Consider the following 9,744-nt stretch of genomic DNA (forward strand, 5'->3'; position numbering starts at 1 on the left):
ATTTTAGGGCCTTACAGAATCAAGTAAGTTCTTTGGACTCCAAATGCAGAACTCTTTTCACTACACCATACTGTCTCTAATAGTGTGGAGAGAGATAGTAAGAGCAGTGGACAGCATAGTAGTCCTAGAGTGAGGAAAGCTTGGGTTCAAATCCTGCCTCTGATATTTGTTCAATATGTGGCATCTAATTCCTTAATGTGGCATTAAATCACTCTGAAGTTCAGTTTCTCCTAACTACAAAATGAGAACAAAAACACCTGTTTAGTAACTACCTCACAGGGCTGTTATAAGGCTCAAATGAGATTGTGTCTATTGCTAACATAAATTCAGCTCTAAATATGTTGCCCTGGGCTGGGTCGGTCTTGAAAATGATATTTTTTTTCAAAGAAGAGACTCAAGCTATTAGCAACCCATTTTTATATGATTGTGAAGCAATATTATTCTGCTATAAGAAATGATAGGGAGTACTTTCAGAAAAACCTGGGAAGACACATATGAACTGATACAAAGACCAGTATGCAGAACTAGGAGTATGTTGTACACAGTAACAGCAACATTGTACAATGATAAACTGGGAAAGAGAAAGATTGTATTCTAATCAATACAATGATCCAAGACAGCTAAAATCCATCTTCCTGCAAGAAGTCTTTGATCACAAAAATCTCATAATAATAGTGTTAAATGACCTGATGTCCATTTAGTCCCACCTGTGACTGAATAATAATCAACATCATATATTGACAAATGGTCATCTATGCTCTGCTTAAAAGATCTCTAGGAAGGGAGAACCTACTACTTTCACAGATTTCCCTTTAGCATATCTCAAATTGTTAGAAAAGATTTCCCAGATGGCCATAATTCTCTGTGGCCTTGAGTGAGTCCCCTAACGTTTTTGACATCAGTTTCTTCATCTTTAAAATGAGAAGGGAGGATGTGACATGAAGGATAATATTTGTCATGGAAACTCTTGGCCAAAGAAATCAATTCTTTCTCCCAGTAATCAAAAATCACTCACCTGAAAGCTATTGTGAATTGTCTACTTTTAACTTCTAGAACCTGAGCAACTTTGAAGTGCTCATGCAGTGTCTTCAATTCTCACCCTCAAGCTTCTATGTCAGGTTTTTTCTACCTATTAGTTCTTCCTATTTCTTATACATTAAATAAGAGCCTCCTGACTCTCAGAAATTCATGTTTCACTTACATATTCACAACTCCCCAAACTTTTCCTATCAAGTCAATATAACTTTAAAAAGTCATACTTTAATCTCCAAATATTTATATGATCTCTTTTTAAAATTTTACCCTCAGTAAAAAAAAAAAATTAACTTGCAAATACACTGAAATATGTATCATGCTTGTTGATATAAAGCTTTCACCATTAGCATCCAAAACTTTGGTACCTTGAAACTGTGTCCCTATATGTTAATTTATCTAATTTAATATCAATATGATATAATGTCATGTAATGTCATGTGATATCAAATAATAGACATTATACTATATTATATGATATAATAGATCTTTCTCTGGCTACTTAAAACATTAAATTGTTCCCACATTAGTGTGGCATCATCTTATATCATTCACAAAGGTTTTAGAATATTTACATTATATGCCACAAATTTTTTTGTATAAATCTCATCCAAAAACTGTTTCTTCATACATATGTATTAGTATCATATTTTAAAACAAGAGTTTTTTTGTTACTCTTTAACTACCAATGTCATCTTTAACATCCAAAACCTCTTACACCATTTATGGAGTGTTGTTGGCTTTGATGTTGCAATGTTGGTGTGTTGTTAGTATGTGATTGACTTGTTGGTATATTATTGGTGTGATGTTGGCTTGGCCTTGTGGTATTGCTATGTAACTGGCATGTTGTTGGCTCTACCTTAGTTATGTTGATGTGATGTTGACATAATGTTGGCATGCTGTTGACTTTGTGATATTGGTGAGTTGGTGTGTTGGTTTCGATGTTATGTTGTTGGTGTGTTGTTCACATGTTGTTGGTTTCATTTTTGTGGTATTAACATCTAATTGGCATCTTATTGGAGAGCTGTTGGCTTGACATTCTGATATTGGTGTGCTATTGGAGTGTCATTGGAACTTTCCTTTTTTTTCTCCTCCTTCTTTGCCAGACCATCTATACTGTCTGGAGTAGGCTTTCTTCTCATGTCTCCAAAGCCAAGGATATGACTTCACTTGGGGCAAAACAATTATGTCTTAGATTGTTAAGACAAATTGTATATATATGTTCTGAGACAGTACTATAACATATATTTATTATTTATCTGTGTTTTGATCAAGACTGATCTACTAGGGGCACCTAGATGGTGCAGTGGATAAAAGCACTGGCCCTGGATTCAGGAGTACCTGAGTGCAAATCCGGCCTCAGACACTTAACACTTACTAGCTGTGTGACCCTGGGCAAGTCACTTAACTCCAATTGTCTCACCAAAAACAACATCAACAACAACAACAAAAAAAAAAGACTGATCTACTCACTTGGTAGTCAGAAAATGGAGATCACAGAAGTACAAAAGTACAAAAAAAATCCATCCAGCACAGTATCCTTGAGGTACACCCTTAGCCTAGCCCCTTGAATTAGCAGTGAACAACATGACAGCTAAACTGTACTTTTTTAAAGCTAGATTTTTATTTCATTTTGCTTCTTTATATAAGACGGCAATACTGACAGGATGTCCAGCAACATGCTTCAGGCCAGAAAACCAGAAATGTGATTGGTAGACTTGGAGAATTTAGAGATCTAAAGGATTGAGACATCAGTGGGCTTTGAACATGGGCTAATTAGGACATTAATGTGCTAATAGGTGAGTAGCTATGATTAATTAATCAAAGCCTCTTTTTTAAAAATTCCATATCTTGCCACAAATGTAGCAGTTGTTCTCATTCAGAGACCTTGGCTTAAATGAGCTATGAGCCATCCAGAATCACATCCAAGCTAAAATGCAACATCTGCAGAAGCCCATCATAGAGAGTCTCCACTTGATATTTTGATGATAAATCTAGAACAAAGATAATACAGTTCACCTGAAGCCCATTTTGTTAGCCCCTTTCCCAGTAATTGTCTAAAATAGATGTAATGTGTAAATTCTCTGTCTTACAAGCAATTAGTAGACTACTACTCCAAGGTATTGAGAATAGCTAAGTAACACAAATGCTTTGTGGGATGAGAAAAGACCTACAAATAACTTTTTCAGTGAAGAGGATCCTCAACTTTTGAGCCAAAGAAGCAGATTCTCTGGCAAATATTACCAAGATTGAAATATGTTGAAAATGGGACCACTGATGGGTTGTGCCCCTGTCATCTCAGGGCAAGCATCACCAAACTCATTACCCATTGGCTATAGGGGAGTGGATTTTTCAGCCAAAACAAATCTTGAAGATCATCTCCCAAGTAAACTGCGACCTGTCAGCAGAGGGAGTACCTACATCAATGAAATTATAGATCTCTGAAGGACTGATGTGTGTGTGTGTGTGTGTGTGTGTGTGTGTGTGTGTGTAATGGTTGTCAAATCTTTCATGGAAGTAGCACATTCTCTGTACTTTGGTTACCTCTCAACCAAACATGTACAAAATATAAGCTATAGGATTAGAGAGGGGAGACAGATATGAGAGATGTGATAAAGTTGGAAGCAACAAAATTTGATAACAAACTCAGTATGAAAAAAATAATAGAGTGGGAAAAATTAAAGGTAACCACAAGAATTCAAAGGTGAATTGTATGGTAGTGCCATAGACAGAAATAAGTCAGAAGAAGCAGGTAGTGGGAAAGAGGAGTCTGGTTTTGATCATAAATTGAAGAAACTGATAGAACATCTAAGTTTCTGTGTAAATTATGTATTAAGAATCAGTTTGTATATGAATTTACCTCTGTTTTTCCATTTTTCCCAGAGGGAAACTAAATATTATGTAGTTGTTTATATTGCACCAAAGTTTCTTAAGGAAACATTTTCTTTGTAATATTCCATTATCATATGTCCCTTTCTACAAGGACTAATTTTTTTCTTCTTTTTTTAACATTAGAGATGACTCTTGTGTGGCAAAAAGGGTAGAAGATAGGATACCCAGGTCCATCTTCCTCTTTGTTTGAGGTCTGTGACCTTTGGCAAGTTATATATCCATTTATATCTATTTAAATATATCTACATAACTATACATCTTTATAGCTATATAATTTTATATCTTTGAGCTTCAATAAATGGACTTCATTAACTAGTCCCTAGGATCCCTTCCAAATCTGCTTTTGATCACCTAAACATATTTAAATCCATGTAAGTCAATTAATTGAGATTTTTTATTCTAAAACAATTTTTGTCCTTTATTGGTAATTTCTTTTATTCTGATGTACTTGTGACATGAAACATTTCCCAGGGATAAAGTTTTCTAACTAGAACAATAGGCTATATGGGAGGGGTGGTAATTTTATTTGATGAATTTCTCCTTTTTAAAAGATAATGTTAGGCCTGGAAGCAACCTTTCTGGCCTTATACAATCCCAAGTATTCTTCAATCCATTGACACTGACCTCATTGTTGTTCCTTCAAAAAAGACACTCCACTCCTCTGCTTGAGGCATTTTTTCTGCTACTGCCTTTAAAAGGGAAACACTGCAGCCTACAGGGGTTAAATCACTTGCCCAAAGTCTCACAGATAGTAAGTAATAGTATCAGAATATTCCACTACCCCATGATGCCTCTGTCCTGGGTTCCATTTTTTTTTTGTCTTTATTTCTTGTTTCAAGAAGTCTAAGGTTTTTTTTGTTTGTTTTTTTTTTTGTGTGTGTGTGTGTGTGGGGGGGACCTTTGGAACTCTGTTATTCAGTTGTTTTCATTAATGTCTGATTCTTTCTGATTCCATTTGGGGTTTTCCTGACAAAGATAATGCAGTAATTTACCATTTCCCTCTCTAGCTCATTTTATAGATGAGGAAATTGAGGCAAACAGGGTTAAATGATTTGTCCAGGGTCACCCAGCTAGTAAGTGTCTGAAGCCAGATTTGAACTCAGCAAAATGACTCTTCCTGACTCCAGGCCCAGAATTCTCTCCACTGTGTCCCAATGATACAGGTCTACTAAAATAAGAAAAAGAGTTCTTATCCATGTGACTATAATCTAAATTAGTGATGATCAAAGTCTCTCTCAAGTGGCCACTCAGAGCCTCATCCAAATTGTCCTTGAGTGTGAGGCAGACAGCCAGCAATCAGAATATAAACAGGTTCAAAGCCCTAATTCATTTTAGAGAACCAAGAGAATAAGGGTATTGCAACCAAGGCCAAAATATCTTCAAATTTAAGGTAGAAGCTGAGATGTAAATCATGTATTCCCTGGCATATCTTTTGTGACTGTGTCCTGTCCCCAGGCTTTTAAGTCTGTCTGGTTTGGGGTGGAATCTGAAAGACAACAACCCTGATTTGGTTGTCCTCCCCACCAAGCAATCCCCGCCCCCCCCAACACACACACAGAATATGCCACCTTAAAAAGCAGCCTGTTCAATTATTTTACATTTCTAATTGTAAGAAAATTCTTCCTTGTAGTTAGTCAAATTTTGCCTCCTTATCCAATTCACTTTCACTCAACAAAGGTTTACAAGACACCTGCATGAATCTCTTTTGTAGCACTATACCCAATGTCTATCCAAACCTCATTCTAATTCAAGAAATATTAAGTGCCTACTACATGCAAAGTGTGAAGAGCTTCATAAAAGAAGTGAGCAGCCTCTGACATAGACAGAGATCCAAGTCTTCTCTATGACACATACCTTTTTAGTCTTCTTATCCCTCATACTCTGTTACTCTCCAGTCCAGTGAAAATACCTTGTTGGCTGTTCCATGAACAAAGAACTCCATCTTTCAGCTCCAGGAAATTTTCTCTAGTTGTCCCTATTCCTAGAAGGCTCTTTTTTCCCATCTCCTGACTACTTGCTGGCTTTCTTGGCTTCCTTCAAGTCCCAACTAAAATTCTACTTCTCCCAATCTCTCTAAATTCTAGTGCCTTCCTTCTGTTAATTATTTCCTATTTATCCTATACATAGCTTGTTTGTGCATATTTGTTTGCTTGTTGTCTCCTTATTAAATTGTGAGTTCCTTGAGAATAGGCACTGTATTTTGCGTTTTTTTTTTTTGTAAGTATACCCAGTGCTTAGCACAATGTTTGAGTGGGTTCTTAATAAATGTTTATTGACTGAATCTTACCATGGACAAGTCACTGTAACTATAAGTTACAGGCAAGTTGTTGATTTGCATTAATCATAGGCAAATTGATTCAGAGCCAAAAGGGACCTTAGAAGTCATTGAGTCCAATCTATACCTTTTAGAAATCAGGAAACGGAGACAGAAAGAGATTGTTTCTTGTCCAGGCTCACATCGTTATTGTGCCTGAAGTAGCATTTGAACTTGGGACTACCTAACTCCAAGCCTAGAATTCTGTCTATATCACCTAGAATTTCCATACCAAGAATTCTCTAGATGGATGAAATCTCAGGCATACACCCTCATCCACTCTCCCCACTCCCCTGCTATACCCCATAACCCCACCAAATTGTGTAAGACATCCTTCTAAGTGTTGGAGATACTAAGGCAAAGTGACAAACTCCCTGTCTTCAAGGAGTTCGTATTGTCCTAGTGGGAGTCAAAATGGTGTCAGGTAAGTAAGTATACATGTTATTATTGGAGGAGGGAGAGAATACTATTATCCAGAGGTATCAGGAAAGGAATTCTGATTGAGAACAGGCCTAGAGATGAAAGCAACATTTCCAGAACTATGAAGACTGTTCCATGAGAAATGAAAGCTATATACATGATATAATTCCCTAGTACTATCATTTCTCTCATGTTCATTATAGGAAAATATCTCTCTCATCTCTGCAGTGTGGGCAATTGTATACGAAGACTACATTAACTATGAATATCACTGAGGCTCTAGAGGGACATATTAGGAATAGCAAAAAAAAAAAAAAAAAAAAAGACTATTTCATATGGAACCTCCTACAATTCTCCAAAGATGTACCAACACCCACTCCACTAAGTAAGCCTGAGATAAAATCTAGTATCACTAGAGCAGGGGAGTATGAGTTGTTATTTTCAGGAATTAGGCCTTCGGGATGCAATTAGTAACATAGACTACTATAAAAATTTCATATTCCCAAATGGATGAGCCACCCCCCTCAACACACATAAAGACACAGGCAAACAGTTCTCTCCTATGAAAAGATGGCCTATTCACATGAAATATACAGGTTGTGGTCTTTCATGTTAGCATCATTTCTTTCTATTTGCTCTTAATACCAAGCTAAACATGTCTCTATATCCCATTATAAGGCTAGTTTTCCCTTTCCTTCACAAATTATCAAAACATAGGACCTCCATATTCATGACAACTGAGACCTATGCTCTTCTTAAAATAGTGCTGTATTGATGTCAATTGAATCAACTGTAAAATCAACTGGAAAAATACCCCTCTTGATAGCCTTGTTTCATTACCCTCTGTAGTAAGTCAGTATGCATTGTCTCTATGTTTTCTGTTCCTCTAATCCCATTTCAGTTCTGTATTGAATTCCCAAGTCTCTGCCGTGGCATGACTGGTGTGACTGTGACTGAATAATAATAACAATAATAATAGCAGGATTACTGATGGGAGGAATACAGCTGAGGATAAGAACCTTTAAAAACGTTCACAAATGCTTATCCCAAATATCTCCGGTCCCAAAAGATATCTGCACTTAGGGAGTTAGGGGAGGCGACTGACTGTTTTACCTAGGTTGGAAGCCTGGGGAATAGAGCATAAATGATATATTCCAGGGGCAGCTAGGTGGTGCAGTGGATAGAGCACTGGCCCTGGAATTAGGAGTACCTGAGTTCAAATCCAGTCTCAGACATTTGACACTTACTAGCTGTGTGACCCTTGGCAAGTCACTTAACCCCAATTGCCTCACCAAAAAAAAAAAAAAAAGATATATTCCTATTTGGTGTAAGAATTGGACTATAAGACCCCTGAGATACCTTCCAAATCTGGACATTATTATGTTAAGCACTCACAAGCCATCAAAGCTCTCCTTGCTTATCTTAGACTTGATTTTTTTCTTAATATAAAGAAAGCAACATGATAAAGAGATGATAGAAGACAGTTTCTGACCTCAAAGAGCTTATAGTCTAGGGATGGGGGTGGGGGGATTGAGGAAGAGAGAGGATAAGAAATACACAGAACTATCTATAATGCAGAAGAGAAAAGGATTCAGTCTACTACAGTCATACAGGGTGGGCCATAAGTCATGATGTATTAATAACTTTTTAAAAATTTTTTCTTGATTTTTCATCATTTACAAGATTTGATTTTTCACATATAATATAAATTCATTTCATATATATAATACTGTGCTATTATAAATTAAAAACAAAAATTAAAGGAGTTATTAAATATTGAACCCCCTTTATGATTTTTGGCCCACCCTGTATAAGGGATTCAAGTAACAAAGAATCCTTTCTAGCTAGAGAAATAATGAAAGGCACCATAAGAGAGGTGACATCTGAATTGAGCCTTGAAAGAATGTAATCATTGAAACAATGGTGGGTACATGAGAGAGAACCTTTACAGTATGGGAGAATGAACTGAATGGAGATAGGAGAAGAGAACCTGTAGTCTGGTCTGGTTTGTGCATATGGTGCTTGAAGGGCAGTAGTATGTAATGAGGCATATCGAGACAAGCATTATCTACACTGTCCCTTTCTTTATATATACTGTTGGCCTCTTTTTTTCAGTTTTAAGCTATTAAACCATTCATCTGTTTTTCTTATTTGTGTTTCTAAATTTCTCCCCAACATTTTGGTCTTAAAAATACTCCAATTTCTTGTACACCTAAACCAGGGAGTCTTAGAATGCTAGAATCAATTTTTTAATCATAAAAGTATTTTATTATTTTCCAGTTACATGTAAAGATTGTTTTCAACATTTGTTTTTATAAAATTTCTGTTTCCAAAATTTACATCCTCCCTCCTTTCCCTCTACCTCCCCAAGACAGAAAGTAATCTAATATAGGTTATATTTGTTCAATCACATTAAACATATTTCTGCATTAGTCATGTTGTGAAAGAAGAATCGGAACAAAAGGGAAAAACTTCAAAAAAGAAAAAAAAAATAGAAAAAGTATGGTTCAATCTGAATCTTGATTCCATGGTTCTTTTTTCTGGTTGTGGAGAGAATTTTTCATCATGAGTCTGTTGGAATTATCTTGGATCATTGTATTGCTAAGAAGAGCCAAATCTATCAACGTTGATCATCACATCATTGACAATGTGTACAATGTTCTCCTGGTTCTACTCATTTCACTCAGAGTTCTAGAATCTTAAAGCCAGAATAAACTCAAGCTGATTTCATTCAGCCTCTTAGCTAAGGCAGCAATCCCCTCTAAAATATCTTGCCAAATGGCAATCTAACTTGAGCATGATCTCCTCAGTGAGAGGGCTCTAGTTACTTCTAGAGTTAATGCTAATTAATTGAAAAATCTGCCTTGACCTTCGTCCCAAATTTGACTTCTGGGAGCTTCCACTCTTTAAGGTTAGTTCTGTCCTCTGGAGTCACAAGGAATAAATCTGTCTTCTTTGACACGCTGAGTCTTTACATATTTGAAATAGCAATTATAGTTTCCTTCCCCAAAATTTTCTTACCCAGATCCAACATCTCCAATTCCTTTAACCATCCCTTTTGACATGATTTCTAGGCCTTTGGTCAC

Source organism: Dromiciops gliroides, chromosome 1 (genome assembly GCF_019393635.1).
Source record: "Dromiciops gliroides isolate mDroGli1 chromosome 1, mDroGli1.pri, whole genome shotgun sequence".
In the NCBI taxonomy this organism is placed as follows: Eukaryota; Metazoa; Chordata; class Mammalia; order Microbiotheria; family Microbiotheriidae; genus Dromiciops; species Dromiciops gliroides.